The 27576-nt window shown below is 46.4% G+C and overlaps 2 pseudogenes; both read right to left on the bottom strand.

The window, feature by feature from the left end:
• Positions 1 to 2220: 2220 nt before the first annotated feature.
• Positions 2221 to 5298, bottom strand: LOC109759918 (uncharacterized; annotated as a pseudogene).
• A 1855-nt stretch (positions 5299 to 7153) lies between these two features.
• On the bottom strand, positions 7154 to 7666 carry LOC141026175 (uncharacterized; annotated as a pseudogene).
• Between the last annotated feature and the right edge of the window lie 19910 nt (positions 7667 to 27576).

Consider the following 27576-nt stretch of genomic DNA (forward strand, 5'->3'; position numbering starts at 1 on the left):
TAATTCGTCATCTCCCGGATCGCAAAGACAAACGGTTTGGTCTCTAAGTCGTATACTTATCAGACAAGAAATAATTAATTTATCTGCCAAGGCATAAATAATAAAACGGCAAAAAGGAAGCCGCATCCTTGCAAGGCAATGAACCGGATTTCGGCGGACCATTGGCGCGCGTACGCGCCGGCCCGAGCCCGGCCAGGCGAGCGCGCGTGTGTGGTCTTTCCTTTCTCTTCTCAACACATCACTTAGAGTGGTGGAGAGAACCCACTATATAAAGAGGTCCAACTCTTCCTCAACTTCCGGGGTGAGACTAAACTTAGAGCCACCACTTGCTATTTTATTCATGGGCCACTATTTGAGATTTCAGAATTTGTTAATGAGCTAGGCCCATTATTTCTAACACCTCCTTCACGGCCTTGTTGCACCAGACGCGGCGCGAGGTGACGTCGGCTGGTTGATGCGGTTGTACCGGTTGTGCGGCGGCAACACTGCCTTGCCCTTCACGCGCCGTCCAATTTGGACGTCGCTGTTGCGTTGGGGGAGGGAGGCTCCTGCTTCACGCACCAGAGAGGCGGTGATGCCAGCTCCGCCTTGGGACGACGGGGAGGCGGTGCCAGCCGGTGATCCTTGAGCGACCGCTCAATGAGGAGGTGCCGCTGGTACTCCTCCTTCGCGGCGGCCCCCGCAAGGAAGTGCAGTTGCTGCTCCTCCTATTGGGAGGAGAGGATGATCTTCTCCTTCGTGGAGAACGATGGCCCCGGAGAGCTATGGCGGCGGGGCCATGATCCGTATTTGGAAGAAAATCTGGAGTCGACCGCCAGCACGAAGAACCAGGACTTGGTCATCGTCGTGGAGAAGAAAGGAGCTATGACGGTGGCGAGCTAAGAGAAAGGGAACGGCGGTGAGCGGAGAGGAAAGGATAGGAGATGAGCGGAGAGGAAAGGATAGGAGATGTGATGTGGACGGCGCTGGAGCCGTGCTTAAATAGCCGAGCCAAGTGAGTGGACGAGAAGTCGGCTTCAATGTGGTGCACCGGCCGAAGTAGACTTCTCAGTTGTCGTGTCGATGTTAAAGCGGCATCACTCGCTTGTTCCGTTACGTCGCTCTAAATTGCATCAATGTCGTCAAGTCACGTCCGCTCTGGAGTGGCTAGACTGACATGAATGCGCGACACCCCTTTCATGCGGAGAGGGTTTGAGTGGGACCAATGCATACGTGGACAATGTGCGGACCCCTGCAAACCTCCTCTTAGATTGTGCGCTGGATGGCTTGTAGCGTTTCAAGAGAGCACCGAGGTTCGTCTTTCCTATATTTTCCTCTACTGGCGCTGGTGGTGTGCCCTCTCGTGCGCCATTGTGCTACTGCTCATCCTCAATCTGGAGTGAGGGCGACGCTTCCATCACGTGCACTAATTCTTCTTTTTTTTTGAGAAAACTTTCAATCTACTCATCTTCAGTCATGTCAATATAACGAACAGTAGAAATAATAAAAATTACATCCAGGTCCGTAGACCACCTAGCGACGACTATACAAATACTAAAGCGAGCCGAAGGCACGCCGTCATCATCGCCTCTCCTTCTCTGGAGCCGGACAAAACTTGTTGTAGTAGACAGTCGGGAAGTCATCGTGCTAAGGTCCCATAAGACCAGCGCAACAGAACATCAACCACCGCCGATAAAGAGTAGCGTAGATCGGAAGGATCCAAGCTGAAAAAGCACAAACGTAGACGAACTACGACCAGATCCGAGCAAATCCACCAAGGACGGATCCGCTGGAGACACACCTCCACACGCTCACCGACGATGCTAGACACACCACCAAAACGGGGCCTAGGCGGGGAGAACTTTATTCCATCTTTAGGGAGCCATCATTGTCTCGTCTTCCTGAGCAGGAAACAAAACCTAACAAAACTTGAAGAAACATCTAAAAATAGAACCCTCCCGTCAGCAAGGGCCGGGATCCACCGCGTCGCCATGACCCTAAGGCCACCGAAGACGAGGCGGACTGGCGGCGGCCGGAGACAGAGAAACCCTAAGATTTTCTTGGGAAGGAGGCGTCTTTATAGGAAGAGAAAGTTTATTCATGGGCGCATACGTACACTAATTCAAGGCCAGTGAGGGACAAGCTTCTCAACGTGGATGAGCACCACCTCTAAGCGAGATGTGCACAAATAAGTAAGTCATGGATGGGATGCCGTAAAAGAGGGATCAGCACGCCAAGAGATAACAGCCTATCCACACGAACCTGCTTGCCACACAAAACTGTAACTCTTGGCACAGAAAATGCATGGTGTTGGTGTTGGTTTCAGCCAACCAACCAAACAAAACCAAGCCAATACATAATAAATAGGAACATAAGAACCCGCATGCTACAGTCGAGGAAGTTCGTATTCTATTATACATATATCTTGCTCAACCTGATGATAGAGTCAGGAGAGATCCCAATGACACAGCCCAAGGCACCCCCTATGCCCTATTCCTAGTCCTGAAGATCCTGCTTCTCCACAGCGTTAGACTCCCCAGCGTTCCCATGCGCATTCACTTGATCCTCGGCAGACGGCGCTTTGACATCTTGGGCACTGTTGACTTGCATTCTTTCCCCTGCATGCTTGACCCTCGCTACATTATCTCAGATGCAGAAGCCTCACCCTCTCATCAAACCATGCCCGCCACACCTGCATTCTTTCCCGTGCACGCCTGACCCGCGCTCTCAAGTTTCTTTGCTCTCTTATTAACCGGTCAGCCACTATTTCCAACTCCTGGTGCCTTGCAAACACTGGATCTTCCAAATCAAAGCGAATCAGGTATAACGCAAACTCGTGCACCTCGTCACAGTAATCATCCAGAACTTCTGCATACGCACCCATCTGTTCGGCCCACCGAGTGATCCCCTCGAGGTGAGCCTCGGAGACACGGACATGGTAAGACCTTTCAGCAGTCTGAAGCTGGGTCAACAACAGTGCGGCGTGTGCCAGCATGTCGAGACCATGTGCTTCATATCGCTGTGAGTTAGCCAAAGTACACTGAATTCTCTGCAGCCGATCAGGACCATAATCTGCCAGGAAATAAGTTTGTAATAAAAGAGCTGTCAAAAAGGTAATAACAGCACATCACAGATGCAGGTAGAAACAGAAAGGTGCTACCAACAGCATAAAATTATTGTATTGCAAAGGAGCAACAATGTCGGTGAGTCTCCTGGATAGTATGTTTTTCTGGAGGACATTCTGAGCTAATATCTTAAGAATGATGCAATTTTGACCACATTAGATGACATCTAAGGTTTTTGTTTAAAGAGATCCCGAGTAGAGACAAAGCTCTAGGACCTATAACTTTGGTACACTGGACTGTCTGGTTAGTTTAACTCGGTTTTCTTTGCTAGAAGAGATCAGCATTAATGTGGACTTTTGTTCTTTTTAACTATGCTCAGTCACTCCTTTTCTTCCAGACAACAAAGTGTAATGCATAGTTGATAATTTAGAACTTGGAAAATGTCGACCCAAGACAATGACTTCAGAACCAGATCCATCCTCAAACTAAAGAGTTTATACATACCATGGTCATCATACATTGGCACATGATTCTCTGCATACTGAGCCAGCTCCTGGGGATTCTCAGCGAATAACTGTCCCGTCAGAACATCTTCATCTGCATTAGTATCAATCAGAAATTCAGTTTAATCCAAAGAGAATTGGAGACAGCAAGTACAGAGAAACATAATGCTTTAGGTCTAGTCACTCTTTTTTCTTTTAGACGACAAAGACATTTACTCGAGTAACATAATTCAAAACTTGGAAAATGTCTGACCTAAGATAATGCAGGTACAAACAGTATAAAATTATTGTGTTGCAAAGAAGCAACAATGTCGGATTATCATGAGGTAATATCCCTATACATAGAGCATTATATTTTGGAAGACATTTTGAGGTAATATCTTAAGAATGATACAATTTTGACCACATCGGATGACATCTAAGGTTTTTGTGTAAAGATATCCCAAGTAGAGACAAAGCTCTAGGACCTATAACTTTGGTACACTGGACTGTCTAGTTAGTTTAACTCGTTTTTCTTTGCTAGAGATCAGCATTCATGTAGAAAATGCTTGTCTTTTGTTCTTTTTAACTATGCTCAGTCACTCCTTTTCTTCCAGACAACAAAGAGTAATGTATAGTTGATAACTTAGAACTTGGAAAATGTCGACCCAAGACAATGACTTCAGAACCAGATCCATCCTAAAACTAAAGAGTTTATACATACCATGGTCATCATACATTGGCACGTGATTCTCTGCATACTGAGCCAGCTCCAGGGGATTCTCGGCAAATAACTGCCCCATCAGATTATCTTCATCTGCATCATTATCAGTCATAAACTCGTTTTAATCCAAAGAGAACTGGAGACTACCAGTACAGAAAAACATAATGCTCGCTCTAGGTATAGTCACTCGTTTCCTTTTAGACAACACAGCAATTTACTCAAGTAAGATGATTCAGAATTTGGAAAATGTTTGACCTAAGACAGTGATTTCAGATTCAGGAACAAATCCATACTCAAACTATACAAGGGTTTGCACGTACCAAGTTCGTCAGAGGCTGGCACATGATCTTCTGCATTCTGTGACAGGTGCTTGAAATCATCATCACCTGCATCGTTATCAAACAGAAATCAAAGACATGTAGAAAATATTTTGATGCACCATGGGAAACAACAAAATATAAGTTCCCAGGTGCCCAAGTTGCATTTTCAGCAATAAACAAACAATCAGCAAAAGTCGGGAAAAATTTAAGCAATAATAAGAAGCACCAAAGAACTCATTAAACTATAAACGAATGTTTACATGTGCACTCATTCTGAGGTTCATCCTCCAAGGGCTTGTCATCATCGGTTGCATCTCCACTTCTCCAGTATCAACCTCGAAAAGCACATTGTCCAACCTATTCAAATATAAAACAGTAGTGAGTCCTGATTAATGCATTAATACTACCATGGCAAGAGAGATAAATAATTATCGGGTAAGAGTAAGTGTTAGAAGGGAGAGAGAGATTGTTGCGGAATATGATGGATGTATTATTGAGCCTCGAGGGCGAGTATATATTGAGTACAAGACTTGGAGGGCAAGACGCCTCTCCTAGAGATTAGGTAGGAATCCTAAACTACCAAATACATGTAACCCAAATATATCTCTAACATCCCCCGCAGTCGTAGCGGTAGCGTTGCGAACAACATGAGCGTCGCGGACGGTCAGACTGGAGAGAATAGCAGCCGACGGCCTGACATCCTCCCGCAGTCGTAGCGGGGGCGTCATGGACGGTGTCGCGTCGCGGACACGTTGACTGTAGAGGAAGCCGACGAGTTGCTCAAGCGGATGATAGCCCTTTGTGCCGATGTCGATGTAGCCGAGAGTGTCGAGGTAGCCGTGCAAAGAATGCCGTGGTCGATGTCGAGTCGGGGTAGCCAGTGTCGAGGAAGTCGCCGTGGAGCCGCGGGCGCAAGGAAGCGCCGAGTTAGCATGGGCGCAGTGGTGTCGAAGTAGTGGTGCGCCGGGAAGAAGTTGTTGTTGACGACGCGTCGCGGCGGGTTTGCCAAGCCCGGGGACACATCGTAGACGAAGGCACGCACCGGTGTTGCCAGCATCGAGCATGCGTAGACGGACGAAGACGAAGTTGACGAAGCGCCGCACCAGGCTTGCCAGGCCTGGGGACACGTCGTGAACGAAGGCACGCATCGGTGTTGCGAGCACCGGGCATGCGTAGATGAGAGACCTGCACGAGCTGTACGCCATGTCGGAGAAGTCGGAGGGGCCAGCAGAGAAGAACTCGACGACGGTTGCCGCGCCAATCGGCGCGGGGCCGATGTCGCCCGCGGTTGTCGGAGTAGACGAAGTGGTCGGGGTAGATGACGGCGACGCTGATGACGGGCTGGTGCAGGACGAAGACGAAGGAGGTGGACGGGCGGCGGCGGCTATGGGGGTAGCGGCGACGGCGGCAGCGGCAGCTAGGTTAGGAGCGCGGCGGCGGTGCTCGAAGTAGGCGAAGAACCCTGACAGCGTGACGAAGACCGGCGCGGACGGTGGCGTTCCCGCGCCAAGGGAGACGGCGCGGCGCATACCACGGAAGGTCGACGCGCGGTGACGGCAGAGTGGACCGCGGGCCGCGACGCTACGGCCCGAAGGTGCGACGCAGTGGCGGCGGGCAGGTCAGGGCGAGGGCGGGAAGACCTCGGGGGGCGAGACCTTCCATAGCGGCGGAGAACTCACTGGAGTGGGTTCCGACAACCAAAAGGGGGTGAGCAGAGGGTCACCGGAGTGACGCCGTGAGATCATCGAACGAACTCGATGTCAGAGAACGCTATCGAGAGGGGGAAAGAGTTGGGAGGAAGAGGAGCTCACCAGGACCACGGAGGTGTGATCCGCCGGTCGAGTAGCGGACGGAGGCGGAGGACTTTGACAACGACGCGGCGGCGGCCGAAGAGGAAGGAGTGGTGGCTGTAGTCGTTCGGGAGAGGCGTCCTGGACGTAGGCGAGGAAGACGTGGACGGCGGAGCTCCTGGACACGGAGCCGGCGACGGGGAAGAACCTTGGACACGCTCACGCCATGGCTGCGCTCCTACGCGCTCTCGGTTCCTCCGTGGATTGCGTGGGGAGGAGGAGGAAGAAGGCGAGGGGGGAAGAAAACCCTGGTGGCGGCGGGCGGTAGAAACCCTAGCGCGGACGGGTGCGTGTGGACGGCGGCTTTGGGCGCGCCCTGGCCATGTGCCACTGTACCGCTCGGTGAAAAATTCTCTTTCATTTTGGGGGCACGGTGAAAATTTCTTACCGAGGTGGAAGACGAGGGCGTGCCGTTTCACGGTGGGCTGGGCTGGCGCGGTGAAAGAGAGAGGGAGGGTAAGGTGGGCTGGGCCGCTTTGGTTCCTCTCTCTCTCTCTTTCTGTATTTCTTTTCTTTTCTATTAAAAAATAGAGAAAATGCAAAGAGAGAGAGAGAGAGAGAGAGAGAGAGAGAGAGAGAGAGAGGGCTTAGTGATGAGTATATGCATGAGACCAATTCTTATGGACTTTTTACAAAATGTGCGATCCAGGAAAATTTGTTCTGGGCATGATTGGAAAGTTTAGATTCAAACTCATTTGAATTAGGTCTAGGTTTTTTTAAGTGTCCAAAAATATTAAACATGCAGCCACACGTACGGATACATACATATGCAGTAGTCACGACAATAAGAGTTGGGATGATTGAGACATGGCCTACTAAGGTTGTGTCTCCAGTCGACATAGAGTACAAGATACTCGTCAAGGTTGTAGGGTCTGGCAGCAGGAGTTAAACCCAGGGTTACAACGAAGACGAACTTGTGCTCGGGTTCGGTCCTCCCATGGTTCTTCTTGTTGTTGATATGATAGATGCTGAACCCACAAATTTGCTGATGATAGCAGCCCAGGTATATCGAGCCGGCAGAAATGGAGGGGAATGTCTTGGTAGAGATGTGCAAGCAGTGCGTCTGGCCAAGAAACACCGCATGCCGGCCAAGGCTCCTCACGGGGATCAGCCTCCGGCGGGCGATGTCCACCTTCAACACCTCAATGCGGCCGGTAATGCCGCCCACTGTGAATAGCTCCTTTGGATTGTAAGATTCAACGCCGCCAAAGCGCTCCATGCCTCTCTAGTACCGCACCATCAGCATCCTCCCACCGGTGCCATGGACCAGGAACGACATTATGTGATTGTTCCAAATGTAGTCTTTCTTGGCATGGCGGCGCTGGTTAACAACCTTCACCAGCCGAGGTATCGGCTGCAGCTCAAGAAGGTAGACCGAACCCTCTGGCGAGCTGATGTAGCAGCGTCCTCCCAGGGACAGCAATGAGGAGAATAGCACCTTGCGACGCTCGTCATAAAAGGGGTGGGAGACAAGGCCTGGGCTGACCAGCGTCCAGTGCGCATCGCCAGGTTTGGCGAAGATGATGGTGGCTACACCGGCTCTGACGCAGAGCATGAACGTGGGCGGCGAGGTGGAGTCGTCAAAACCTATGCCATTGATCGTGTGCGGTATAAAGCTGAGGGGATTCTTCAACACCGGCAGGAGGTTATCTTCACTATAGGGGGGGACGGCGACAATTATGCTGGAGACGACCGGGGTCGAGGAGGCGAATGGTCCTGGTGGGTTTGTGGAAGAGGACGAGGAGGCCGTCGGCGGCGCAGATGTGGCAGTGGGTGGAGAGCGCCGGGAGATGGACGCCGAGAGAGGCCGCGGTGGCCAGGTTGAGGAGGCGGCGGGGGGGCACGACGTCAGGCATGATGGAGAGCACCATCCAGTTGCGGGGGCGGAAGCGGCTGTCCAGGAGGCCTGCTGCGCGCGGGTCGGCGGTGAGTCCGCGCCACGGCCTGCACACGGCGCGGAAGCGGAGGTACTCGGCCACGTCGAGGGAGAGCAGCCTGCCGGAGATCTCCTCGATGAGGTCCAGAGGAAGCAGGTTGGCCCAATCCCTCCATTCCTGCGGGACGAACTGAACCTGACGACGCGCTTCCGTCGTCTCCCTCGCCGATGATTCATCTGACGCGCCAAGACCGCCCAATCGCTCGCGCTCGGAAGATTCTGCGAGGAGGCAAAGCCGCCGACGCCGCGCTCGTGTCATCATCCCCTGAGATCCGTCGTCACCGGATCCCGCAGCCACCGGGGGGACGGCGAGGCTCCGGCGCAGCGATAGTTGCCTCGCCATCGTAGCGCAGGTTTAGCGGCGGCGGTGGAGACAGGGAGGAGGGAGGCAAATATGCGGGCGCGATTCGTGCGTCCTGTGAGTGGGTGCGGGCTTCTCGCAGCAAGTATCTCCGCTGCCAGGCGCCCAGGCCCAAGGATTAGTGGGCCCTTTGGTATTTTCGTGGATCCTACACTGCCAACACCTTTTTTGCGGGGTATTCATACCATAACACCTTTTTTCCTGATAATAATAAGATAGACTATAGTATTTGCCTAAAAAAGATAGATACTACTAGTATTCTAAAAGAAAAAAAAATAGACCCAAGGATTACCAATACCCACATACCCGCATATGGGAACACAACCACTAACCTCAACCCAAAATCCTCTGCCCTTACCCATGTGCATGATCTTTTTAAAACGTATTGATCTTGTTTTGTGACCTCATGATTTTGTCTATAATTTTGTTGTCTTATTATATAGTCTCCTTTATTTGATCATTTTGAGTAACTTCAATAAAATAAATTAGAGAAAATTGTGTCCCTCTTGTTTGTCTTGTAATTGGAAAAAAAGAAGAAAGAATATATGTGACTGTTTCTCTAAGAAGTACACTTACATGCTACTCATCCACAAAATTGTTCAAACATTGTTCCATCTAGTTCATGCTTATTGCTATCCACTTGTGAAAATTAATACCATTTTTATTCTATCGCACAACAATTTGTGATATATATATATATATATATATATATATATATATATATTTATATATATATATGCTGAAATGCTAAAATGTGGTATATATGTGTCGAAATTTTGAGGTATACATGTCGAAATGCTATGTATATATGCAAAAATACTAAAAAAAATTACATGATAAGGTGTGAGTTGGGTAAGGTGGCCGAGATGGGTATGTTTACTCGTGGGTATTACTCGCCCCCAGCCGGGTACGGGTATGGGAACAGTTTGAAACCCGAGGTGCAGGTACAAGTATGGGTTCGGGCAAAAAAATTGAGACGGGTAAGGGTTCGGGCAACCAATACCCGCACCCGAACCCGACAGGTGCCATGTTGACATGAACCTCAGCCCCCCCTCCTCCCTCAAAGGTAGCGGTGAGATTTCGACTCCCCCCCAATTTTTTCATCTACCCTGGCCTCCTTGGCTGCAAGCTGACCAGCATCTACACCATACATTTTTTTTGTACAAAGAAACATCGCCGTCGGCCGCCATTGCCGATTTAGATGACTCTTTGTGTTTGGACCAACTGGCACTGTGAGTAGGAAGATGAAAAAAACAAGATCAATCAGGACTAGCCCTTGGAGGTATATTTTTATAGAAGGAATTCTCTAAGCACCCAGGTCACCTCTGGACTCGAACCCGGGTGGGTTTGCTCGCACTGAGCGAGCCAAGCCAGCAGGGTGACCCCCTGCTCTCGAAGATGAGAATAACTCATTTGGACGAAGAAGTGTTGGACTATGGCCCCATGAAGGATGATTTTTTTTGCGGGGATAGGTGAAGTAATTGGCTGCCCTGGCAACAGAAACAGCAAACAGAGGGTGTCTTCTAGAATTCGTGACGCTATATTTTTTTTTGAACACGTGACACTATTTTTCTGGCACAAGCAAAGCAGCACGGCCGTTGCGTTGAAAGTTTGCTCCTCCATAAATCAGACACGTTAACGCTATTTTTTTTAACACGTGATGCTATTTTTATGGCGGTGCAAACTTTCAACGCAACGGCAAAGCCCTCCTTGATGGGCCGGCCAAGAGCTGGGTGGGAAAGGAGCTGAAAAGGGCAGCTCATGTCCGGAGACGCTCGTATGGAATCGGAACATTCCACGTTTGATAATGATCGTGCGAACAATTACATACCGTATTTATTGGATTTAGTTAATAGTAATACATGTAAATGGGGATGTAGCTCAATTGGTAGAGCGCTAATCAATGCTGAATAGAGGCACGGGGTTCGATTCCTCGCATCTCCAAAATTTAATTTTTCAACCGGCTTCGGTCCGTCGACCATTCCCACAATTTGGTGCTCACACTCCAAAAGCTAGCAGGACCAGCACGTTCGATGACGAGCTTGCCATGCATGAATCCATGAGTGACTAGCTAGAACGAACATGTATGGCACCCAATAGCAGATCACTCGTACTACAGTTTTTGCGGGCGCCTCTACACGTACACGTCAGGTAGGACTAACTTCACAACAGTCATACCTGATGCATGACCCCTTCTGGAAAAAAAGACCTTAGCTGTTGCAAGATCAATCTCCTTTCCGCGCCGCCTTCAGCCATCGCTCTGGCGCCATGGGGCGGAGGGGAGGGGATACTCATCTTTCGTTCTTTGTTTAGTTCGTTTTGATTTCATGGTCTGCCTGTGGGGGTTAACACCAAGAGTATTGGAGCAAATGGCATTTCAAACTTATTCGTTTGAAATGTAGTATCAAAAGAAACAAAACCTCCAAAGATAGAGTGGTCCATGATTGCCTGACCATCAGCGCAGAAGAAATTTGCTATTCTACCGAATATCCATTTATGAGCCCAGACTCATCTGCACCCGGTCAATAAAAAATTCACAAAAACTCCAATTTTTTTTTCTGGTGGTAGATAATTTGGTGCGTTTTGCGCGCTGCAAATTTCAGATCGTTTGGACATATGATTCGCTTTCAGCAAAAAAGACAAATTGGGGTCAGAACAATACACTTTTTTTACAGATTCCAATTTGTCTTTTTCGCTGAGAGCTGCTCAGATGTCCAAATTATTTGAAATTTGGGGCGCACCTCACACACAAAATTATCTATCACCAAAAAAAGTTGGAATTTTTTGAATTTCTCTAGTATTTGTTTTGAATTTTTTTTGTTCAGCGCAGGTGCAGATGAGCCTGGACACCGAATAGTTGCACTCCTATTCTACCATCTTCTTTATCCAATAGCACAGCATATAAGAATGAATGGTCTTTGACTTGTTTTTTCTTCAAATACTTTAACAATGTTTCTGCATCTTTGGATTCTAGGTACTTCTCGTGCTCACTTTTTATGTAGTTGTTGCTATCCGTATCCAAGAATGGTACATTTTCCGCATCTCCATACCATTGCTCATAGAAATTGTATATCTCAAATGGCCATATTGCATATGTGTGCATTTGCTTAATTATGTGACAATCAGCATCCAATAATTTACACTGCGACCTAAGCATATGTGAGTTATTGGGAGTTACAAGATGATGATTCTGACTAAGCTCGACTTTCTTAATATTCCAAATGCCTTCTCTATTGATGTTGAATTAAACACTGTCTGTGCATTTTACCCTTGATGTAGCTTGTTCTTTAACATCTCATGAGTTGGATGTTTATAGGCTGTTTGGATGGGAGCCATTGCTGCCCTGCCAATATGTTGGCGTTGACTAACGAGGCTGTATCACATTTGGATTGAGACAAAAAAAATTGCATGCCACCTCGCCCCAGCCTTTCCTTTCCACTCCTGCGCCAAAGCACTGGCAAAACGGGGGCGACCGAATTGGCCGCCAATTTTTTGGCGCGCCCATGACGCCGTGTTTTGGCAGGGCAGTCTTGGGCAGGAACCAAATAGCTCCTTAGCCTTCACACCTTCCTTGCTACAAACAACATATTTTGAAGATAAGTCTGATCAGCTCTTACTTTTTTGTGACACTTTTCTGATGCTAAATCCTTTGCCTTTAGCATATGAATTATTGAATGTGTATGCTTCTTCTGATTGAAAGCACATTCCAACTTTTGGCACCTACCACACGAAAAACATCATAACACATGTTAAGTAATGGTGGATACACTTCAGATACAATAACGTGGGCCACATCAATCAACAAGTACCTTATCAGCCTCGAGCCCCACTAACTCGGGATCATACAGTAATGTGCTACTTGCACCGACAACCTTCATCGGTGTAACAGGTTCACGACTAGCATTGCCTACTGTCGCACTTGTTAGTATGGCATTCGTTCGTCACCTTGGCATGGCTCTCTGTCTCCGGTGCAGCCGGCTGATCCAAGATCATTTCCTCCACCATATGTACAGCCTGGTTATTTTGTAGTTGATTCAATATGATAAGACAACTATTAATAGTCAAACCAACCACTGTTCTCTTATTCAAGCACATACTACTATACACTCGCCGTGATTGGACCAGCACTGGGCAGAGCGGCCGCCATGTCTACCGTCCAGAGGAACGACTGCTACTTGCGCCGTGGCAGAGCACGAGCATGTCGCCGTCTACTGGTCTACAACGCACATGAGTATTCGTCCACCGTGGCACACAGCCGTTGTACCAATGGAAAAAAAATATCAATCAAGAATCATGAGACGTGGGAAACAGGGAATCGGGAATGGCTAATCAGATATTGGGATTTGCTGCCTAATGACGGGATTAATCTGGGCGGGAGGATGCTTTGAGATTAGCAGTGCCACTTATAATGTTCTGGAAGGGGTCTTTCTTGATGAAGAAAAATACCAGGTCCTATATGATTTTCTTCCCTGCAACATCAAAACTTGACAAAAGCCTAGCCGGAAAATACCATTTTCTCCATGTCTATAGACAAAAGATGCATGTTCAATATCCAACATGTGGTTGGATGGTTAGAGGAACTGTGGTATCCCCAGCCCACCAGGGTTCAAGTCCCGGTGCTCGCATTTATTCCTGGATATATTCCAGGATTTCCGGCGATGCGCATTCAGTGGGAGTAGAAGTTCCCGTCGACGACGATGACGGCTTAGTCTTTCAGAGGTGCTCATAGGGGTAGGGTGTGCGTATGTACGTTCATAGCGGTGAGCATATTCACAAGTATATGAGCGCTTGCATCTCTACTTTGTTAAAAAAATCATGATTAAAGAATCATATTTTTATCCACTAGCATATTTGCAATGTATGTTAATATTATGAAGGAAATTAATTGCATGTTGATATTAGGTAAGATACCGATTATGTGCTAATTATTTGATTAACACGGACGTTGATAATTTGGTATGATATTAATTGCACAACAAACATGTTGAGCAATCATCATTGAAGTAATCTAGGTCATTGGATTGACATGGTTTGATGGACGAGATTAATTGTATCTGGCTCTTTGAATCTTTTTATTTTGGTATAATATAATAGAGATAAATAAACAAAGAATCAGATTCTTTTGAACCCTTTGAACATTTTGTAACAAAAAATGAAAATAAATATATGTACACATTTCGCACTCTATATATTACAGAAAAAGAACTTGTACACAACGTCACACTAGTCTCCTTCCTTCCTATCGGACGGGGGCTTGAAAATGGTTGTGCACTTGTATACAACTCTGTGCTACCTCAGTTTCCCCTCAGCAAGACAATGTGCATGACCAGAACATGGGATGTTTTACCTTCACTGCGCCCAGACCATGCATCTACCTTCTGGCTGCTGCTTCCGCTTGGGAAGCAAGATGCGGGAGCGTCGGGAGAAGCATCACATGGTGAAGCGGTAGCTCAATGGAATGGCAAATCGCTTCTGCTAATATTCTGGACCATTTTTACCGTAGAATATAGCACATGGTAGATCGTCTGACCATGACTTGGTATTGATCAGACTGAAGTAAGCATGCAGAATCGTACTGTCAAATCTCGCACTGCACAGAGTTGTAATCAACCGTGACACATGGAGGAGTTGCCATGATATTCCTAGGACACAAACTCTTTAGTTAGCCAAAGTGCAGCACGTACGTGCAGCGAACTACTACTAAACAAAAGGGTGACAGTTATACTCACAAAGAGAATGCAGAATCCTGATCTCTCTCATTCCCAAAAGGCTAGATGGACATCATTTGGATCATAATACTTTCAAGTTAACAATTGACTCTGGAATATGTCTCTGCTATCCAACTATATTCTTTCACTCATACTATGTTTGACTTCCTTCTCATGGCTATGGGGATGCTCATGGGACTTCCAATTTGTAGGCAACTGGTGGCGGCTCATGAACACTCAAAGCTTGTCTTTGTTTATTATTTGTATCAACATTTGATATTCACTCTCTCAGTCACATCAAACTAGTTGGTACTGTATATGTCATCGATCACAAATCCAATTCATTTATAGAATTTAAGACTTCGGAACAACCTCTCTTTGAATGCCATTCATGTGAATTTCCAGAGGTGTTGTTCATTTATATGTCTAACTGACAAAATACACAACCACCATATATATGCGTGCACGCTGCACACAATCAAAGATATTATAAGAGACTGTGGTCTCACTAGACGTAGAGGCACACCATACAACCTAACATATACTTGTGTCAATCCTGGAACTGAAACCTAGTGAGAGAAGTGGAAGAACCAAGCTCCCAACGCTAGGCCACATATCTCTCTCTCTCAAAAAAAACAAAAAACGCTAGGCCACATACTCATATTTATTCAAGAGTCCAATTACTAATACCAGTGTATATGCTACTAACCAAGCTCCTTTATTAATGTTGTGTGTGAAATTTGGAATGTGTCGAAGCGTATTCCGAACTAGCCAGAGAGAAAATTATGTCTTTATCGTGCCATCGACCATATTATATTTTAATTAAAGTAAATGTAAATAAATCTGGGGGTTTCTAATGAGCATCTGAGTGTTTTTTTCTGGAACAAAGACGCCTAAGGCGTCCGGCTTTAAATTAATAAAGCCAAGAGGGCAGCATTCACAAAGTCTGAAAACAGGTACCACGGCAGTCTAGCTTAAGCATTACAGAACCCGCCAAAATAAAACGAGGTCCACCAACATCAGCACGCAGGCTGGAATAGCATAAGTCATGACAAGCATACGTAAGGAGACGAGATGCAAAATGATATCAATCTTGAGCAGCTACTTGACGCGCTTCCATCTGAATGTTGCGAATCCTCTCCATCGTCTCGATAATGCGCTCCTCATCACGCGGTTTCTCCAACGGTGTCCAGGTCTGCAAGAATAAGTGACATTTGAACATGACATCAGCTGGGTGAGAAGGGAATTTGTTCTCAATGGTCATCTTATTACGCACAGTCCATAGGGACGAAAGCAGCGCCCCTACGCGACATCTGAGCGTTTTTACTTAGGAATCTCTGAGTAAAACTGGATGTTGACAGCGGACTTTGGAACTCCCTTCTCATGAACAGCCTTTTGCTTTGCCCACCATATAGCCCACATGATAACCAGGACCTTGACGACTACCACCGATGGGAGATTATCAATCAAGTCAAAGAGCCACAACTTGGGATCCGGCTGCTTGCTCGCCGCAATATAATCCACAATGTCCTCATCAAGTAAAGCCCGGACCCCCTTGGCCAAGTTGCAGTCAAAAAGCGATGACGCCATGAACCGAGAGCCGAGTTACACAGTTGACACACATCTGAATCTGCCATATTTCTATTCGCCCTCACGTCCGCTGTTGGCAGCTGAGACTTTAGCTAGCCGCCAAACAAATACCTTCACCTTGGAGGGTACGTCAATGTTCCACAGTTTGGACCAACTTTTACGCATACGCTGTTCATCGGAGCACCCTTGTCGTTGCTCAAGCCAGCCAGTCCTCGCGCTGTTTTTTCGTGTCAACAAGCAGCCTATAGGCAGACCTGACTGTGAATCTCCCAAGATTTTTCATCATGCCAAGCCCACGAATCCTCCTGGCTAACTGTGCTCAAGGGAATGTTCAACACCGCCTGTGTTTTGATTTTCGGTTTAAGATTTTTTCACCCCAGGCTAAGATGGCCGAATTTAGGTATTTTTTTAAAAAAATGGCCGAAATTTCACCAAAATTTAACCGAAATTTGACCAATTTCGGCCGAAAGATAGATTTCACCCCAGACCAAGATGGCCGAATTTCGGCCGAAATCTGTTTTTTTCGGCCAAAAATCAAAACACACCACCGCCTTGACATCCATGGGAAGAAGATGAGCTCGAACTACCTGATGGTTCCATGAGCAGCTAGCAGAATCCATCAGATCACTGACCCTTTGCGGTGGATTAGCTGATAAAGCACATACATGCCACAACCCGAAATCCCTAGCTAGGGATCCAATTGTCTCCAAGAAAACTAGCCGAATAATCCCAGGTTTCAGAGCATCACGTCCCTCGCACTGAAGGGCGAGGTCTAAGTTCCGCATGCAATACTGAATCTTGAGGGAGCGCTGAGAGATGATGGATCAGGGAGAACTCGCCAAGCTTGCCGTGCAAGGAGGGCGAGATTAAAAAGTTCGATGTCCCTAAATACCCATCCACCATCACGCTTCGGACGACACATCGACTTCCCTGACTCCCTACAAGGCCGTCTACAAAGTTCAATTCGAGAAGCCCAAGGCCGCTCGCAACATCTGCACACTGCCTCCTCCCCTTTCGTCGACCCCCGCCGCCAAACCTCTGCGCCGACACTCCCCCTCACCAAATCCCTTTCTCATGCATGCAGTCTAGATGACGAGGAAATCGACGCTGCGCCGCAGCCTCGCCGTCCCCCCTGTGGCTGCGGGATCCGACGGCGACGGATCTCACGGGATGATGACGCGAGCGCGGCGGCGGCGGCTTAGCCTCCTCGCACAATGGAGGGATTGGGCCAACCTGCTTCCTCTGGACCTCGTCGAGGAGATCTCCGGCCGGCTGCTCTCCATCGACGTGGCAGAGTACCTCCGCTTCCGCGCCGTGTGCAGCCCATGGCGCGGACTCACCGCCGACCCGCGGACAGCAGGCCTCCTGCACAGCCGCTTCCGCCCCCGCAACTGGATGGTGCTCTCAATCATCCCTGATGCCGAGACCCACCGCCGCATCCTCAACCTGGCCACCGCGGCCTCCCTCGGCGTCGACCTCCCGGCGCTCTCCAGCCACTGCCACATCTGCGACGTCGACGGCCCTCGTCCTCTACCACAAGCCCACCACGACCATCCGCCTCCTTGACCCACTCACCAGCGCCCTCACCGAGTTCCCGGCAATCTCAAGCATCGTTCCCGCCGTCCCCCTGGACCACCACACCGTTTTGTTAAAGAATCCCCTGGGCACTATTCCGAGGGCGATCAATGGCGCAGCTTTTGACGACTCCACCTCCCCGCCCACACTCCTGCTCTGCCTCAGAGGCGGTCTGGCCACCATCATCTTCGCCATACCTGGTGATGCACACTGGACGATGGTGATCCCAGGCCGGTCCACCCACCCCAGGAACTATGAACATCAACAGTTACTATTCTTCACATTGCTCTCCCTCGGAGGACGCTGCTACATCAGCTCGCCGGAGGGTTCAGTCTACCTTATGGAGCTGGAGCCGCTACCTCGCCTGGTGGATGTGGTTGACGAGCGCCGCTTTGCCGAACCAGATAACATTTGGCGCGAGCACATAATGTCGTTCCTGGTCAGTGGCACCGGCGGGAGGATGCTGATGGTGCGGTACTGGAGCGGCATGGAGCGCTTCGGCGGCGTTGAGGCTTACAATCCAGAGGAGCTATTCATGGTGCGCGGCATCACCAGCTGCATTGAGGTGTTGCAGGTGGACATCGCCGGCGGGAGGCTGCTCCCCGTGAGGAGCCTTGGCCGGCATGCGGTGTTTATTGGCCTGACGCACTTCAAGATGGCAACGGGGATGAAACCCACCGGGTTTTGCTTGCCCAAACCCATCCCCACGAGAAAATCGCAAACCCGTCCCCGTCCCCATCAACGTGCACGGGGTTAAGTTTTTGCCCGTCCCCTAAACCCGTCGGGTTTTCAAAACCCACGGGGAACCCGTCCACGCGAGCAGTCAATGAAAACAACAACATTTGAAAGAAAAACATGAGCATATTACAGCAGCAGGCGACGGCTGGGGGACCTAGGTTTAGGTTTAGGTGTTGTGTGGTGCGGGAGAGAGAGGCTTGAAGAGCGAGTGACACTGTAGCGACCGAGCGTGGGGTTGGTTTATACTCCAGGGCCTCGACACTGTGGGGCTCAGCTGCTCGGGCACTGTGGCTTTGGGCCACTTGAGTCAAGATGGATCAGTGCATGCTAAATAACGTATTTTGGCGGGTTTTATCGGGTTTCGGGTTCGGGTAGTACTCAAACGGGTTTAAACCCGCGAAACATATTGGGTTTTATAATGTACCCATGAGCAGCCCCATGGGGATAGAAAGTCGCCCATCCCCGTCCCCTAATAAGGTAAAAACCCGCGGGGACGCAGGTTTCGGGCCCCATTGCCATCTTGAGACGCACTGCTTGCACATCTCTACAAAAACATTCCCATCCATTTCTGCCGACACGATATACCTGGGCTGCCATCATCAGCAATTCCGTGGGTTTGGCATCTATCATATCAATAACAAGAAGAATCACCCGAGGACCGAGCCTAATGACAAGCTCGTCTTTGATATATCCCGGTATTTATATCAACCGGCTGCCAGCCCCTACAACCTTGATGAATATCTTGTATTCTACGTGTGGACCGTAGACACAGGTATAGCAAGGCATGTATCAATCATACCAGCTGTCTCTTTCGCTAGAGTCCTCTCTAGTCTCTAGTGCATTGTGCATATATATGTATCCGTGTGGCTGCCTATTTAATTTGGCATATGTGTGATCGATCAATCATGACAGCAGCTAAAGAAAAACTTTTGCTCTGTATATACTTATTGGTGTAATTTTTGCAACCTAAATGAAGTGCCTGTTTAACATGTTTTTGTTTTTATAGAGACTTGCTCTCTGATTTGCTCTAGATGTCATTGGTCAAGTATGATAAGCACTTTTTTTTTTTCCCATTCTGCTTATGCTAGAACCATTTGGTTTGGCTCTCCATTGGCTTCGCAGACTGATAATTTGCGCAGTTCTTGTGTGCAAGTCCTATGCTCTCTAATTAAGCACCATTCTTCTAAGGTAAACACCGACCCTTATATTTTTACATCCTATGGCAAATATGGAAAGGTTAGACATAGCTTCAGATTTCGGGAAAAAATTCCATGCGTACGGGCTGTAAATCTCTCCCCGTGCATACCCTGCGTGAGATGACGCCACGTGGTCCACCTCGCCATCCGACGATTCACTGCTCAGATGCTCGGTTCGTTGGTTCTCGACTCGGCAGCCCCTGCGTTCGGCTCCAAAACTTGCCATGTACGTTAGTACGTACGATTCCGGCTCCCGTCAGTTACGCATTGATTGATTGAAGATTGCTAGCTTCTGCTTCTTCGGTGCAGCCAGGGCAGCGGCCATTCGATCCTGAATTTCTCATGGCCTAGCGACCAGAACACTGTCATCTACGTGATGGGACTAGCGGCCAGTTCGCCGGCTCAACGCTTACTGCAGTGGACGGAACGGTAAACATCTCGGCTGCGCGTCCGAACGCGTCCTCTCCATCCCATGATTAGATCGGGCCGGAGCGACAGCCGCGGTTGGGAGTGGCCATGGCGGAATCTGACACCGTCGCCTCCAAGGACGACAAAGATTTCTACCAGGAATTTAGTGCTATTGAACATACTGCGTGCAAAAAGATTGAGTAGCCTCCCTGTTGTAGAGGTTTTCATGAGCTATATGTTTTTCCCTGCAAAAATCATCAACTATAAAGTTGTAGCTATTCAAAGGCAAAACTGTTGTAAATTATCAAATTTTGGGGATTGCTGATTCATTTGCAATATAAGTATTTTCCAAATTGCCTGTGCTAAAAAAGGTTCTCAGATTTCATAGTCGAAAATCAGCCTGACTTCATATGCAGTTTAGGCCTACACAAAAAATAGGTAGCATCTTTGCTACAGTTGAATAGCAAATCGCAAATCAGAGAAACAATAAAAAAATTAACTACAGATTTATGGCGACATCAGATAACACATGCAGATTTTTGGCAAGAAGTCAGATAGATATTTGAAATTCTGTTGTTTACATGAATTGGTCCTCACAATCTCAGGGTACTCATTATACCAGCAGGAAGCTAAATCATGTTTGCTTGATTTTGCCAAAACATAAGCTTCTTCAGTACAAGACATATTTACATGACGACAGCTACAGAACAAATTTCACGGTTTTACATATGATATCATCAGTTTTGATGCTAGCTAGTATGGGATCGGTCTTGCTCTGCGCTCTTCATCTTGTTGATCAGCGACAAGCAATCTGATGCTATTTCCATTTTCTGAAAACATGCTTCTGCTGCAAAGTTCAGAGCATGCTGCTGCAAAGTTTAGAGCATGACTTATAGCTAAAGCTTCAGCTCGTTCCAGATTTTTCCACTTGATCAACAAAGCCCTTCCGGCTGCTTGTATAGATCCCAAGTGATCTTAGATTATCAAACCATAGCCCACGTCCCGTGAATTAGAAACAATCACAACACCAACATTCATTAGCGTGAAGGCGTGAACTCAACCGACGAAAGAGACCATTTTTGAATTAATCCCTACTTCTGACGCCTTGTGGATCGATGTAGGCGAACAAGAAGCAATCAGGAAACACTCCATCGTCTCCAATGGTTTCCTGTCAGTCTCCTTTTCTCCAAAGCTGAAGTGGTTCCCAATTTTTCTGCAAAAAATGAATTAGCAAGTTTGTTCAGTTTAGACAGTGAAGTATACACATGTGCTCCATGACATCGCAGCTTGACAAGTGAAAAACATGGAGGAGACTTTGTCCAGGGTGAGACAATATTTCTTGCGTTGCCACACATCATCAAGGTGGTTCTGCTGACACCAACGATTCGAGACAGCTAAGGTACTAAACAGGGATTAATTACATGTTATTGCTGACTACTTTCACTAGAACGAAATAGATTGACATTAGAAACAAAAAGCAATCAACATGAGACAAGGGGAGCAGCGGCGAGCAGAAGAGAAAGGGAATCGGAGATCTACCTGCGTCGTCTGGCTGCCGGCCGCACTCCCTCTATCCAGTGTCGGACGAGGGCGGGCGGGGGACGAAGCAGATGACAGTGGAAGCGAATGATCAGCCGGTGGCGAACGACGGAGACGACTGCGGCGGCGGCGACTGCGCCAAGGGATGCGCCGCCGCCTGAAATCTAATTCTAGTCCAGCCGAGCCGAAGTCAGAGAGGCTGCGGGCTTGTTTCCTGGAGCCGAGAAGGGGTGCTCGAGCCAAGGAAGCCTGCGCACGGGAGCGGATTAGAGGGGATCGTCGGATGGCGAGGCGGACCACGTGGCGTCATCTCACACAGGGTACGCAGGGAGAGCAGTTTACAGCCGGTACGCACAGAATTTTTTTCCCAGATTTCAAAGAAAAGATTGGACTGTCCACTTTGTTATTTTCCAGGCGAATGCAGCAAGCCCAAAAGGCCCAATATGAGTAATTTGATTTGGGGGACAACACTTTGTTAGCAACCCTGCTAGAACCCCTTTGAATAATCTCTCAACCCTTGATTATTATTTATGCAAAGTTGATAAGTTCTTGGCATCTTGTTATCTTAGAACCGAGAACATGTTCCTCCCTGCAAATTTACGCTTATGCTAATTGTTCATTGCTTTGAGTGATGTTCAACAGCCTGAAGATGTTTTGTTATGTCATTTGTTTTGCATCAGAGAAAGAAGGGAATTCAATAGTATTTGTTCTCGGTGATCGGTTTAAAACATGACTATTTTTTTCATTGTATTGTTTAGCTAAGATTTATGTTTAGCAGTGGAGCATCCGCACATCACACTTTTGTAAAAGGCGATTCAATTCACATGGCTTCAGTTTTGATTACGCAATGTGGTCCTTTGTTTCTCCCTCTTTCTTTTTCAGAACTTTCAGGCTTGGCTTTACATTTATTTCACTTTAAGAAGCAATCTGAACAATGCATTTTTTTAATGGTTTATGCTATCTGTGTGCAAGTGCTCAGTTCATCCCCACCCAATATTTCGTTTAGGCGGGATTTGATTGGCCCCCGACTTATGTCATGGCACAATCTTTTATCCTGTCTGGATTCGATTAATATTAGACAAGGCCGGGATGTGTTTCGCTGGAACCTTACTACATCAGGGTCATTCACAGTAGACTCTATGTACCGTGCACTCATGCATTCTGAGGTACCGGTGAGTAACAACAAGAAAATCTGGAAGTCGAAGATTTCACTAAAAGTTAAAATCTTCATGTGGTATCTTCGTAGGGGGGTTGTTCTAACCAAAGACAACCTCGCACGACGCAACTGGCCAGGGAGTAAGAAGTGTTGTTTTTGTACTCATGAAGAGACAATCAAACACCTCTTTTTTCAATGCAAGTTTGCACGTACTACGTGGTCAATCATCCAAATAGCGTCAAATTTGTATCCGCCCACAAGTGTCGCCAATATTTTTGGTCACTGGTTGGACGATATTCCAAATAGATTCAAAACGCTAATACGGGTGGGAGCATACGCCTTACTATGGTCGCTTTGGCTATGTAGAAATGATTTGGTTTTCAATGATAAAAATGCTTCTCCTTTGCGGGTTATTTTCCGTTGTACGCACTCGCTTCGTACGTGGTCTACGCTACAATGAGTGGAGTACCAACCGCTGTTCAAGGCGGTGTGTACGCGGTTGGAGCAGGTGGCTACGGTGGTTTTTACCCAATATGGGTGGCAGCATAATCTCCGTATCGGTCCACCATCCCTTGCGACATAGGCATAGTGTCGGTCTATAGGACTCTACTGTCGCCGATTTGTGGTTTTTTTTTTCCATTCATTTTGTCAGACTTTCCGTGTTGGGCTGTGTACATCCTAGTTATGCAGAGGCCGGGTGTTACTCATAATGCTTTGTATCCGCTTGATGCTACATTTCGAGATAATAAAAGTGCCCTTTATCGAAAAATGCTATCTGTGTGCATCTAAGGTTATATGGGCTGGGGTTGGAGCCTTAAAACTTGACCATGTTTTTTTAATAATAAGCTCAGTCTTGCTGAGATAATAGAAAAATGCTTGTTGTTGTTGTTGTTGTTAACTTCTCCTCAAATATATGCAATTGGATATTTATACAAAAAAAAGGCAGGATCAATTTGTTAGACTAATGACTTTTTTGTCGTAAACTTGTGTACACCCTCTATTCCTAAATGTAAGATGCTTTGGCAGTTTATAAACTGCCAAAACATTTTATAAACTGCCAAAGCATCGTACATTTAGGAAGAGAGGTAGTACATATTGAACTTATAATTTTGTGTGTGTAACAATTGTTTAAATTTTCCCATGGTTTTTTACCTTCAGTTTATTCTCTCCATTTTGTGTCTCTAGTCTCTAAAAGTATGGACGTGCACGGCATTGTATTGCTGTAAGGTTTTTTTTAGAACATCCCTGTAATCAGGCAAGATGCACCATTGCAAATTTGCAATGGACAATTTCTCTCAACCTTGTCATTTCCTAGTGTAGGTATATGTTTCAATTTATTTATTTATCATCTCCGAAACAGGCATTAGATGTGCTTCATCTGCTCGCGTATACGTTTGGTGGTGTCTGGACATGATAACTTCATCAAGTGCAGTTTCTACGGTGGTGAAGCTGGAAACTGATGGAACACAATGCTGCTCTTTGAAAAATGCAGGAAAGATGTGAGCATACCGATTTGCGGAAACGGACATGTATAATCCTTTGAACGTATCTGTTGCTGAGAGAAAAATGAGGTCGCAATAGCAATGTGTTCTGTTTATCAAACCCTTGCAGAAAAACTAATAGACCACTGTATGTAAAAATGCATCCTAAGACTAATTAGTTGATTGCTTAATCAAGTGCTAATAGTGGATGCTCTTCTCCATTCTTTCCCAGGATCCTTAATTATGGGAAGCAATTAAGGCTTTTCCTTATTTTTCTGTTCCTTTCTATATATATCTCTCTCCCAGAAAAAACGGAGCAGCTCTCTCACCCGCACACCTCTCCCCAATCCCTACGGATGCCCGTCGGTCCTCCGCTGCCGCCCCATGCGACGCACAGTCGCACACCATCTTCTTCTCCTGCCCCACGCGACCACCACCTCCCTCTTCTCCCTCGCCTCGCTCTGCCTCAGCTACGAGGTGGGTAAACTTTGTGCAGTTCTTGGAATTGGTAAATTATATATTGACTGTGTTCCTGCTAGGTTGCTATTTTCTTTTATTCTATAATTGAGCATGGCATTGATTTAAAACTCGCGAACACTGCTGCATATCTGAATATTGAAAATTCACTACTGACATGGGAAAACTGTATGCCTAGATCTAGACCTTGCTAACTCAACCATTTCGTGTTAAACTGAAGTGCGAATCAGGTTTGTTGACTCTTATGTATGTGTATGCCTACATTGCCCACAAGACCTTACTGTATATGATGATCCATTGCCAGCCATACAAAGGTTCCAATTTTGAATTTTGCAAGTTTAGTACAGGTTTTATTTTATTTCACACCTCCTTCTGTATGGATAGTGTGTGTGTTTGGCATTTGAATGATGACTATGTGAAATTCATGAAAAATGTGAGGCATCTACAGGATTTGATTTTGATCATTAATTAAAAAGGATGGTCAGGCTTGATGTTTTCTAATACGCAGGTCAGAGCAGATGGCGATGGCGTGCTGCCTTCCCCCTGCTTATAAATGTTACTGCTGGTATTCGTCCACCATCTGATCTTCATCTGAATTTGAGAACAAATTGATGTAACATTTGTTCTATTTTTCTTTGCAACTCTTGAACTGTAACGGGAGGGCAAGTATTTTTTTTGAATGAACGAATAGGGCAACTATATCTCAGCATTTTTCCATAATGTTCATGGAAAGATATAGACATGTTCTTCCTCTGTTTTGCTTATCTGTTTACATGCTTGCAGTACATAGTTAAATGACCTGAAATGGCAATTTCAGAGAAAGAGGAACAAGAAGCTCTTCTGGGTCTGTGTTTTTGCACCTGTACTTGCTGTTGCGCCATCACTTCTGTACTTATCAGTTAAATATTGTAAAACATCTTCTATTTCTGTGCATATACAAGTCCTCGTAGTCACGAATCATTTTCTGTTTCGTATTGTCCATAATAGGAAGCTGTTTTATGCAGGTCTGAATTAGTACTAATTTATAATTTTGGTAGTCCACAGAACCAAAATCCACTAACCTCTCTTTTGCCGGTACTTACAATTTATATTGTGCTATGCAGATGTGGAATTGGATTTATAGAAGAAAAATAAGATCCGAGAGGTGAACCAGTTCACTTCTTTTTCTGTCTACACTCAAGATTTTGTAGAAGATAATAAGATTCGAGAGGTGAAGTAGTTCACTTTGCTTTTCTGCCTACGTGCCTAATCAGGTTACACAATATTTATTGGGAAAATTGCTTTGCACCATTGATGCTGCAAATTAGTAGCCAACCTCTTCGTCTTGATTTTTTAGAAGTTCACTCACGTTAGAAGGGGACCAGGATTACCTTATATTCAGCATTGTTCACATAGACTAGATTTTTTGACGATGAAGCAGCCTGACATTTGAAAACCTATCCTTGAATCATGCTGGTTTGTGTGCTGCAATTTGCAACTGGAGAGGTTCGAACGTCTGGCCAGTTGAGCACTGCCTATTTGTCTGAACCTGAAATTTAGAAGTCACTTTAGTTTTCATGACACAACAATTTCTATGTTTAGAGTAATGTCCACCCATCATGTTAAAGCAATTTCTCTGGTGCTAAATTAATCCCAAACAAATGTTACCAATGTGTAAAACAAAACAATCTGATTATGTTCATTTAGGTTTCTTCAGATTATCATCGTTATCCCCATTTCTAAACTTTTGAGACTCTGCCCTATTACATGTACAGTGGAAGACTTCTCTTTCTGATTGAATCTGGATCTAAAGAAGCATAAGCATGTACAGGAACTGGTGGTTCATCTTGCTGCTACAAATGGACTGCCCGATTTTATCCATGTGTTGGACTAGATGATATATGATGATTTGAACCTTGCACCGGTAGGGTTTCCGCAACACTATATATGATCTAAACAATGGCTGAAAATATTTATTGGAGCATTTGTTTCAAACAAATTTGTAGAAAGATATTCCTAATATTTTAGTGCGTAGGATATATTTTAGACAGTACCGCTTTAATATTGTGTGCTCGATTGTTATTGTAGTTAACAAATATTCAAAATTTTAGTGAAAATGTACATCAAATAATATAGTACTCTTTCTGTCTCAATATACGAGTCATTTTTTTGTCTAGATTGAGACCAAAAGTCGTCCTACATTTGAAGACAGGGAGTAGTTATTAACATTTTATTTGTCAAAACGTGCGTTGCACGTGCACTTTTACTAGTTATTATAAAACGTTCTAACTTTTATGTTCATACCAAAATTCATCATACAAAAATACTCCATAACCAAATCATCACTATGCAGTAGCAAAAATATATTGTTGCACACATATGTGGTGTGTGGGGGGGGGGGGGGGGGGGGGGGGGGTGGGGTGGGTGGGAATCATCACAACTCAAATCATAGGACGAGCTAAACTTTATGTTCCATAACCAAATTATCTTACATCTGAGATCTAATATCCTTCTCTCACATCACTACACAATTGTCTAACATATATATCTCAATTATATATCTACCAATATAACACTTGGCTTCCTGTATAAGCAGAGCAAGTGGTACTTGGCATTTTTGCCATTTTGAAGAAAGGAAATAAATATTGTAAGCCCAGTATGCCATTAGACTGCGATGGGCTGATAGCGCCCACCGTCACGGGCGGTCAAGTGCGGTTAGAATATCAAGTGGCAATTCCATTGTCAAGCATCGATTATAGTGTTTTTTGGGGCATATGTCAAGTGCTCCTTGTAAGAGCATCTCCAGCCGTTGGCTCCCCAGGAGGCGTTAAAAATCGCCCCCTGAGGCGCACCGGCGCTAAACCGCGTGCTGGGGGCGAGATGCCCCCAGTCGCGGTGCACACGCTTTTTTGAAAACTCACAAACACGGCGCAAATTAAACCAAACTTCGGTGAGTTCGTTCATATTTAAAATATTTTACAAAAAAGGAAAAAAAACGCTACTAGTCTGCTC

This window comes from Aegilops tauschii, chromosome 6 (genome assembly GCF_002575655.3).
Source record: "Aegilops tauschii subsp. strangulata cultivar AL8/78 chromosome 6, Aet v6.0, whole genome shotgun sequence".
Taxonomy (NCBI): Eukaryota; Viridiplantae; Streptophyta; class Magnoliopsida; order Poales; family Poaceae; genus Aegilops; species Aegilops tauschii.